This window comes from Heteronotia binoei, chromosome 13, assembly GCF_032191835.1.
Source record: "Heteronotia binoei isolate CCM8104 ecotype False Entrance Well chromosome 13, APGP_CSIRO_Hbin_v1, whole genome shotgun sequence".
NCBI classification, from domain to species: domain Eukaryota; kingdom Metazoa; phylum Chordata; class Lepidosauria; order Squamata; family Gekkonidae; genus Heteronotia; species Heteronotia binoei.
Window position 1 is genome coordinate 74,543,486 of NC_083235.1, and position 10,333 is coordinate 74,553,818.

The window sequence follows — 10,333 nt, forward strand, 5'->3', positions numbered from 1 at the left end:
GTGTTATTGAGAGAGCCTGGCAAAGCAACTTGAGATGCAGAAGGATGCCTGTTAAGAGACCTGTGGAACTCCGATGTTTGACATCACAGGCTGCTCAAGATTCCTGATGCCTCTGCTCAAGATTCCCGATGCAATTCCTCTTAATGTGGCCTGGCTTTCCACAAAGGTGATCCCACCTTTATTATTTACATCCCAAGCCATCTGATCAACGTTCAGTTTAATTTCTCTGTCAGACTTTTCAAATCGTCTGTGTTTGTATGTTTCCTCCATCTGATTTATAACTTCTGTTATAGACAGATTACTTTTAGATTCAATCTGAGACACTATATTGTATATAATTCTGGTATGGTTATTAATAGTAACACAATCCCATCTTGATTGGAAATTTCTTTTCCTGAACTTTTCAGTTGCTCAGCCAATCCAAGCATCTCATCCATATGATATAAATTAACCCCCTTTCATATTTTTAATACTGAAAAGTTTCTTTTGTAGATAAAGCTGGCTCTTTAACAAGGAATTTACATGCAGCCTTTCCAGCTCACACCATGCAGCTTTGGCCATTGGCATTTGTGTTACTCTTAACACATTTCTGTCAGTTAAACCTTTGATTATGGCCCCGCTTGCCTTTTCATTGTTGGAGTCCCAGGTTCTCTGTTTTGCCAGATCGTCATCTCTTGGTTAGGCATCCTGGATAATGTCCCATAATCCTGCTTCAAGAAGGTGACTCTTCGTTCTCTCTGAATTAGATAATTGTTCTCTGTGAGCCTATCTAATGTGACCATGCTATGCACCACTAGGTCGCCATCTTTGTTCTCAACTGTTTGTGCCAAGAGCCTTTGGTGATCTTTCTACATTTATTCAGAGATGTGCTTAATCTGAGCCACCATAACCCCTGTTGGCAGAGAAATTAACACAGCAGTGGTACACGACTGGATTAACCAGAAGATAAAGGTTTATTTAGGAATTAACATACTTGATAGGAAAGAGGAAAGACAGAAATAGGTTTGTAACTACATCTCTAGCTGAGAGAGAGAGTAAAACTGAGTGTGGGAAATTGCCCTGAGAGTAGCAATCTGGAGACAGACAAGAAATGGCACTTAAAAGGGGAGAAGGTGCTGACCTCACTAGCCTATCTGATTGTCTTCTTGCTGCCCCCTGCAGGGTCTTCTTATTTGTACATCGGCAGGCCTCTGATTCAGCAGGAGCTCACAGGAGTGCAGCTCCTGAACCTTTTTGACGGTTCCCTCTCCTCCTCCCCACCTACCTTGTCCATTGAATAGTAGGTGCAGCTGCATCCCTGGATTAGGAGAGTGAGCAGCCCACCAGCCCTCATTAATCCCTGGAGCAGCCCACACCAGCCTTTCTCCACTTATGTGATTTTGGTGGTGGATGGCTTGCTGGCTTTTTGACTGGGTGGGGTGACCCAGGAGAGCCCCAGGCAAGTGAGGCCTTCTTGGGCTGGCTAGATCTCTAGCCAGCCCAAGGAGGCCTCCCTTGCCCAGGGCTCTCTTTTCTTGCATCAGGTTGCTTTTGGCTGGGGGGGCAATATGCTAATGAGAGCTCTGCCACCTATTTTTCTACAAAATGACCCCTGACACCAGGTATTGCCTTTTCGAACAGTTAATTCATGGCAGAAGCAATGTTTGAACCACAAGCATCCCCTCTTACAATCAGTTTTTAAAATAGTGAACTATTCTGTCTGCTGTGTAGCATATGGACAATAAGACTGGCCTATTTTGAAGACCTCTTATAAGGATTATCGGAGGAGAGTTGGATTTATACCTTGCCTTTCACTTGAAGTCTCAGATGGCTTACAATCTCCTTCCCTTCCTCTTCCCGCAGCAGACACCTTGTGAGGTAGGTGGGGTTGAGAGAGGTCTGAGAGAACAGCTCTGAGAGAATGGTAACTGATCCAAGGTCACCCAGCTGGCTGCATGTGGAGGAGTGGTGAATCAAACATGGTTCTCCGGATTAGAGGCCACCACTCTTAACCACTACTCCAAAGTGGCTCTTGAGGTGTAAAGTCCTTTGAACACCCGAATCACAAAATACATGCTAAGCAGAATATTAATTCCTTTCCTACAAGTAGCCCAGCAATGATTACTAACTTGGTGTCCTGCTGTCTATTTCAGGGGTGGCCAACGGTAGCTCTCCAGATTTTTTTTGCCTACAACTCCCATCAGCCCCAGCCATTGGCCATGCTGGCTGGGGCTGATGGGAGTTGTAGGCAAAAAACATCTGGAGAGCTACCATTGGCCACCCCTGGTCTATTTGTATGGCCTACTTATAAAGATAGCAAAAGACTGTTGGGAGGCTGGGGACAATTACAAACTCTGTTCCATGCAATGGTAAAATCAGTGATCTCTCTAGGCACCATCTTCCAAGTCTCCATGAATTTCCCAGCCTGGAGTTGGCAACCTAGATGTTCCCTGGCTAGTGGTAGAGGCAGCCCTGCCTAGATGCTAAGAACTGTGTATAATCAGAATCAAAACTCTTATACTTGTATATAATGGTTCTAGGAAAAAAGCACAAAGGAAAAATGCCCAAAGAAAAAAACCCATGGACATAAATGCTCACAGGAAAAAATCCCCCATGGAAACATGCCCACATGGAAAGAAGCCCACACGGAATAGGGTTGCCAAGTCCAATTCAAGAAATATCTGGGAACTTTGGGGGTGGAGCCAGGAGACTTTGGGGTGGAGCCAGGAGCAAGGTTGTGACAAGCACAATTGAACTCCAAAGGGAGTTCTGGCCATCACAACTAAAGGGAGCACCCTCCTTTTAAATGCCTTCCCTCCATAGGAAATAATGAAGGATAGGGGCACCTTCTTTTGGGGCTCATAGAATTGGACCCCCTGGTCCAATCCTTTTGAAACTTGGAGGGTATTTTGGGGAGAGGCACTGGATGCTATGCTGCAAATTTGGTGCCTCTTCCTCAAAAAACAGCCCCCCCACAGAGCCCAAAATGCCTGTAGATCAGTTCTCCATTATACCATTTTTTTATTAATTCCAACTATGTTTATTGATTTCTTCCTTGCAGATACTTGCCAGAGTCAGTCCTGCTTAGCTTCTTAGATCTATGAGGCCTTAATGACTTCTGCTATTTAAGAAAGAGAAGCGATCACAGAGCAGGCAGTAATTTGCCTAACCCAAAAACCATACATTTTGACATTCCTGAAAAGTATAGGCAACTGATACTTCACGATTCTGGTGTGGAAAAATCCAGACAGAATTCTGGTTTTAGGTGATAGAGATCTTATGCTTGAATTAAACAAAAGATACCATCTATGGAGATGGCACCTTTGATAAAGCGCCAAATATGTTTTACCATCTGTACACATGGCATGGCAAGGTGGGTAATTCATATCCACCATGTATTTACATTTCTCTTCAAAAAAAGAACACGGACACCTATAATAGAATGTTTGAAATAATGAATCTATTGATTCAATATCTGTCACCTCTAAAGGTTTTAGTGCATTTTGAGAAGGCTTGTATGAATGCAGTGAGGATTGCCTTTCCACACGCTGAGGTCAAAGGGTGTTATTTTCACCTGTGTCAGAGTCTCATTAGGAAAATCAACCGTGTTGGCTTGAAGACTGAATATGAAACTAATCTCTCTTTCTCTTCTCTCTCTCTTGGCTTGGCTTCGCGAACGAAGATTTAAGAAGGGTGCAATAGTCCACGTCTGCTGCAGGCTATATGAACATAAAAATTACACTGAAATCTCTTGCTGCATTAGCCTTTGTCCCAATCAATGATGTGAGAACTGGTTTTGATGAGCTTGCTGCCACATTTCCAGATTAAGACAGCGACAACGCAGTGCTCATGTACTTCTTTTCGTCATATATTGAAGGTGCAGCAGGTAGAGATCCTCAGTTTCCTATAAGAATATGGATCATCATGATGCAACCCTGGAACGGATACCAAAGACTATAAACTGTTGTGAGGGATTGCAAAATGCTCTTAATTCCTTGTTCCATTTCAGTCATCCCAGTGCGTGGTCTCTATTCGATGGACTGCAGAGGGACCTGGCTTGTCACAAACTAACATTGGCTAATGCACAGGCAGGTTGCCTAGAGGTGAAAAAGAGGAAATATGAGGCACTACATGACATGGTTGCCACTTCTGTGCAGCAATATGAGCAGGTGGAAGATAAACTTAGCTGTTTAAAGAGATTGGCTATTTTGCAGTGAAGAATTATATCTGAGTTGTTATTATTGTTGTTAAATAATTGTTGCTTTTACTATTAGGATTAGATAGTCTTTTGTCGTGGTCACTGAGTGTACCACAATGTATTAACATTAAAAAGTTTGACAAATTGTAAATTAATAAAGTTAAAGTATTTAATTTTATTTAAATATATTTCTATGTAGAGTTTAATTTCTGTTATTATTGTTTTTTCTTCTTAATAAAGTTCATTGATAATAAAATGGTCACTTCTTGTTGCATGTGAATATGACTTATTTTAATCCTAAAATAACAACAAAATATTATTAATGGTTATCCACAATTATAAACATTTATGGCGCTTTACATATTTTTCCATGGGGGCTTTCTTCCTGTGCACATTTATGTCCGTGGTTTTTTTTCTTTGGACTTTTTTCCTTTGTGTTTTTTCCCGGTTACCGTATATAACACTTATTAACAATACAGAATGCTAGTACTTCCAAAAATTGAAATGGTGTATTATTTAAACAAAATGAATGGCACAACTCTGTATGCATAAGCAACTAGAAAGAGGCTGTGAGAGCCTAACATACTTTACACAATATAAATCAAATATACAAAGAACAAAATAAGCAAAAGTCCAATCTCATGGGTTATACCAGTTTGTATTTTAAAGTTCATAGGACTTCACAGGATGCTGAGACAAACTGAAGTTTGAAAGACTACAGGGACCAGTGTTCCCTCTAAGCTGAGTTAGCATGAGCTAGCTCACAGTTTTTTAGCCTCTGGCTTACACATTTTTGTCTTAGCTCAGGAAAAATGGCCCCAGAGCAAACCAATTTATGCAGTAGTTCACAATTTTAATGCCAGTAGCTCACAAAGTAGAATTTTTGCTCACAAGACTCCACGGCTTAGAGGGAGTATTGAAAGGGACTGGTCAAAAATCCTGTTTCATGCGTCTTCTTGCGGTCTTGCAGCTACAGATATCAAAGATTACAAATATAGAAGTCAAATCCATGAACTAATGCAGACAGATGTACAGTTTTTCTAATTCAATTTCAACAAGTGTCATGAAGCTGGCATCATTTACAAAACTGAAATAATCGCCAATCTAACATATGTATGTGGTACTAAACCTAAAGAAATTCACAGCTGGCTTAGATTCTAAACCATGTACATTCATTTGCAGAGTTCAGCTGTACGTAGCTTCATTTTAAAGTTCTCTGGAACAATCAAATCAATAATTTCACCACCTTTACCTTAAAAAAGTACAGAAAGTGATCTTGATGAAGACTGTAATACTAGTAATAATAATTAGACATCCCTACACTTTAAAGATACACTTTTAAACTGACAGTCAGTTGAACTCTGAAAGAAAGTGGGAAAGGGTGCTGCCGAAGGGGTGAGTGTTTGCCTTTTCTTAACTGCTGAGGAGAATTAGCTCAGTGCTACTGTGTGCAAGGAGAGAGTTTGAGTTTGTGTGCTTGCTGGGGAAAGAAGAACTGCTGTTTCGGTTTGTCTGTTTTGACTGGGCTGTAGCTGCATCAGGTGATAGTTGCTTATTGGAAGTGTCTGTGTTACCTGGGGCTGATTGCTGGTGAGAGCTAAAGGGCTCTCGGCCTGTGGCTCTTAGTCGAGGGCAGGGGTGTGAAACATGTGGCCCATGGGCCGGACCAGGCCCCCAGAGGGCTCCTATCAGGCCCACAAGCAACTCACCGCTGCCTGCTTCTTTCTCTCTCTCTTGCTTCTTCTGCATCACAGCTTGCTTTGCCAGGCTCACTCAAGCTACAGAGCAAAGTCTCTATTTTCTCCATTGGCTGACCAGCACATGAAGCAACTTATGAACAAAAGCTTGCAATGCCCAGCCATTTCATGTTTTCTTCTGGCTCATACTCAAAGCATTGACCATGAGAATTCTGTAATGAATATCAGTAAATCAAAAGTAGGTTTGTAACTTACAGACACACACCTGAGCAACATCTGAACAGCATACTCAAGCTTGCTACAGCACAGACATTGTCTCCAGATTTTGATGCAATAATTCAGAGCAAAAGGTGTCAAGTTATCAGGGACTATTAAATAAACAAAATATTGCAAGAGTGCTAATGTTTTGAGCATGTTTTATTTAAAGGTTGTCTATGTCTTTTATAGTTTCTATCTCGGCTACCTGGCATTACATTTTATGACACACGTAGCTCGGTCTGACAAGGTCTCCTTTATGTCAGATCCAGCCCTCATAACAAATGAGTTCGACACCTCTGGTATAGGGGCTCTGAAAAAAGACCAAGAAGCCAGGAAGAAAAAGAAGAAGATATTGGATTTATATCCCGCCCTCCACTCCGAAGAGTCTCAGAGCGGCTCACAATCTCCTTTACCTTCCTCCCCCACAACAGACACCCTGTGAGGTAGATGGAAGATATTGGATTTATATCCCGCCCTCCACTCCGAAGAGTCTCGGAGCGGCTCACAATCTCCTTTACCTTCCTCCCCCACAACAGACACCCTGTGAGGTAGATGGAAGATATTGGATTTATATCCCGCCCTCCACTCCGAAGAATCTCAGAGCGGCTCACAATCTCCTTTACCTTCCTCCCCCACAACAGACACCCTGTGAGGTAGATGAAGATATTGGATTTATATCCCACCCTCCACTCCGAAGAGTCTCAGAACAGCTCACAATCTCCTTTACTTTCCTCCCCCACAACAGACACCCTGTGAGGTAGATGAAGATATTGGATTTATATCCTGCCCTCCACTCCGAAGAGTCTCAGAGTGGCTCACAATCTCCTTTACCTTCCTCCCCCACAACAGACACCCTGTGAGGTGGGTGGGGCTGGAGGGGGCTCTCACAGCAGCTGCCTTTCAAGGACAACCTCTGCCAGAGCTATGGCTGACCCAAGGCCATGCTAGCAGGTGCAAGTGGAGGAGTGGGGAATCAAACCCGGTTCTCCCAGATAAGAGTCCACACACTTAACCACTACACCAAACTGGCTCTCCTAGCCTTCTTGTGTTCCCAATAAGGTAAATAGACTTCCACAAAGAGAGCCATATAAACATGAAGGGTATTAAAAGGGAGTGTGTGTGAGTGTACATATATAGTAACAAATTTAAAAAAGTAATTATGAAGGCAGAAAGCCAGTAGGGGGCTACCCAGTGTTTAGCACTGAGTGTCACATGTACGACTATCTACCTCCTGGAGAGAATCCTTGTGGGTATGCTTGATGCAAGGAGCTCCTGGTTCTCGGGGAATGAGTTTGCAGCCTTGAGGCTGAGGTGGCTGACCTGGAGAAGCAGAGACAGTTAGGCACATGGAAAAGACTCTAGGGCCGAGGTCAGATGCACATAAACTGACGAGATGGGCATGGATGAAAGCCACATGCATGTCGGATTTTATGCAGTTGTCCAAACATCAGCATCCGGCAATGGTCGTTGGCTCGTTCGTGTCCCGCACTGCCACGACTGGGACACGGACTTTTTTGATAGTACATTAAATCCGGACCAAGAATGCTTCCAACGACTCCTGCGCATACTTTCTATGTTTGAACGCTCCATTGTAGCCGACTTGTCGCAAGCGCACATCTGCTTCCCTGCGAGAGCCCACTCCAAATGATATCATTGCGCCAGTAATCGTTGACTCAGCCTTCCAACCTTCTGAGGTCGGTAAAATGAGTACCTAGCTTGCTGGGGGGAAAGTGTAATGACTGGGGAAGGCAATGGCAAATCACCCCGTAAAAGGTCTGTCATGAAAACTTTGTGAAAGCAGCGTCACCCCAGAGTCGAAAACGACTGGTGCTTGCACAGGGGACCTTTCCTAAATGGGGTGGGGGGCGGCAGATCACCCACCTTTGCTGTCTCCCCGCCAGGCAGGGAGATGGCAAAGGCAGTTCCCGGGCTCCCCCCACCCCGCTTTTAAACCCAAGTGCAAAGTAATGCAAATTGGGGTCAAAAATCCTAACTATAAATACATATTGATGGGGTCCAAACTGTCAAAGACCAACCAAGAGAGAGATCTTGGAGTCATGGACCTCACTAAAAATGTTGAGGCAGTGTGCCACTGCAATAAAAAAGGCCAACAGTATGCTGGGGATTATTAGGGAGGGAATTAAAAACAAATCAGCCAGTATCATAATGCCCCTGTATAAATCGATGGTGCGGTCTCATTTGGAATACTGTGTTCAATTCTGGTCACCACACCTCAAAAATATAGCATTGGAAAAGTGCAGAAAAGGGCAATTAGAATGATTAAGGGTTGGAACACTTTCCCTATGAAGAAAGATCAAAGCGCTTGGGGCTCTTTAGCTTGGAGAAACGTTGACTGAGGGATGACATGATAGAGGTTTACAAGATTATGGATGAGATAGAGAAGGGAAAGAAAGTAGTACTTTTCTCCCTTTCCCACAATGCAAGAACTTGTGGGCGCTCAATGAAATTGCTGAGCAGTCGGGTTAGAACAGATAAGAGGAAGTACTTCTTCACCAAAAGGGTGATTAACACATGGAATTCACTGCCACAAGAAGTTTTGGCAGCTACAAGCATGGCCAGCTTCAAGAGGGGATTGGATAAACATATGGAGCAGAGGTCCATCAGTAGCTATTAGCCGCAAGGTATAGATGGAACTCTCTGCTTGAGTCAAGTGATGCTCTGCATTCTTGGTACTTGGGGGGCAGCAGTGGGAGGGCTTCTAGTGTCCTGGCCCCTCTGGTGGATCTCCTGATGACACGTTGGGGTTTTTTGGCCACTGTGTGACAGATTGGTGGACAGGATGGGCCACTGGCTTCCTTTATGTTCTTAGATATCTTCTAGTCAAAGTTACTCATTTCAGTGTGAGAATGAAAAAGCTTTGCTTAACTTTGGCTCTATCGTGCTCTCAAGAGAGAAGCAAAAGGAAAGAGAAAACAAGGAGGAAGTGTCTCCTTGGCTTTCTCATTGTGAGTTTTGTAGTTAGAACAGGGGTGTCGAACTCATTTGTTATGAGGGATGGATCTGATATAAGTGGGTCTTTGTGGGGCTGGGCCATGCATGTCATAAAATGTAATGCTAGGTAGTGGAGATATACATTTTATAAAGGATACAAACACAATGGAAATATTATTTTTAACTTAAAATACAAAGATGCTTAAAACTCTTGCGGTATTTTGTTTTAAATAGAAATGTGGGGGAGGAGTAAGATTTGGCAATGCAATTTTAAAAATAAAACGTCAAGAAGAAGCACAAGGATCACAGGAGAAACGAAAAATATAAAATGCTCTGAGCCTAGGGAAACAACGAAACGGCATTGCAAGCTTCTCCCCTGACCTCCCAGGTCGACTCAGATTGGCTATGGCTCTCCAATGTAATATTCCCATTTAGTTGTGGGTTCCCAGGTTACAGTATTCACGAGGCACCAGTTCTCAGTTCCAATCAGCAGAAACAAGCTGGCTCAAAGCATCAACCCTATATTTGCAAGGAGACAACTCCAGCAAGCAAGCTGGCCATACAAATGCTGGAAAGTGAAACTTCTCAAGCTCCGGTCCATTTAAATATATTGCAGCTGAGACAACGTTGCAAGGGAAATGTAGAATAGATTTTCCATTAAAGTCTCTGGGTTCAGATAGATTACTCCGGGAATAGTCTATCTGGGTGCAGAGACCTTAATTGAAAGTCAGTTCTGCATTTTCTTTGCAGCTTTGCAAGCCCAGAAGAGCTTCCTACTGAAGCAGACAGAGACAAGGCAGAAAGAACTGGGAACTTTGGCAGCCTCAGAATTTCAAAGAGTGAGGACAGGAGGGGGAAGAGGGGGCCTGATTAAAGACCTGGGTGGGCTGGTTGTATCCCACAAGCCGTACGTTTGAAACCCCTGCTTTAGAATGTCAATCCTTGCCAAAGAAAACAAAGCATTAAAAAGTACACATGGACAATTTCCAAAAAATTGTATCATATAATAATAATAATAAATTTTTATTTATACCCTGCCCTCCCCGCCGAGGCAGGCTCAGGGCGGCTTACAGGACATGGTACATACCATGATACAACAATAGAATCAAACAATAACAATATAAAACTGTTCATACATTAATTAAATTACATAAATAGTCTAAAATCCAGTAAAACTTAACGGTGCTACAAACTCAGTATATATAAAGATGGCTTGAAGTTACTGCTAAGATCAACTTAAAAGGCTAGT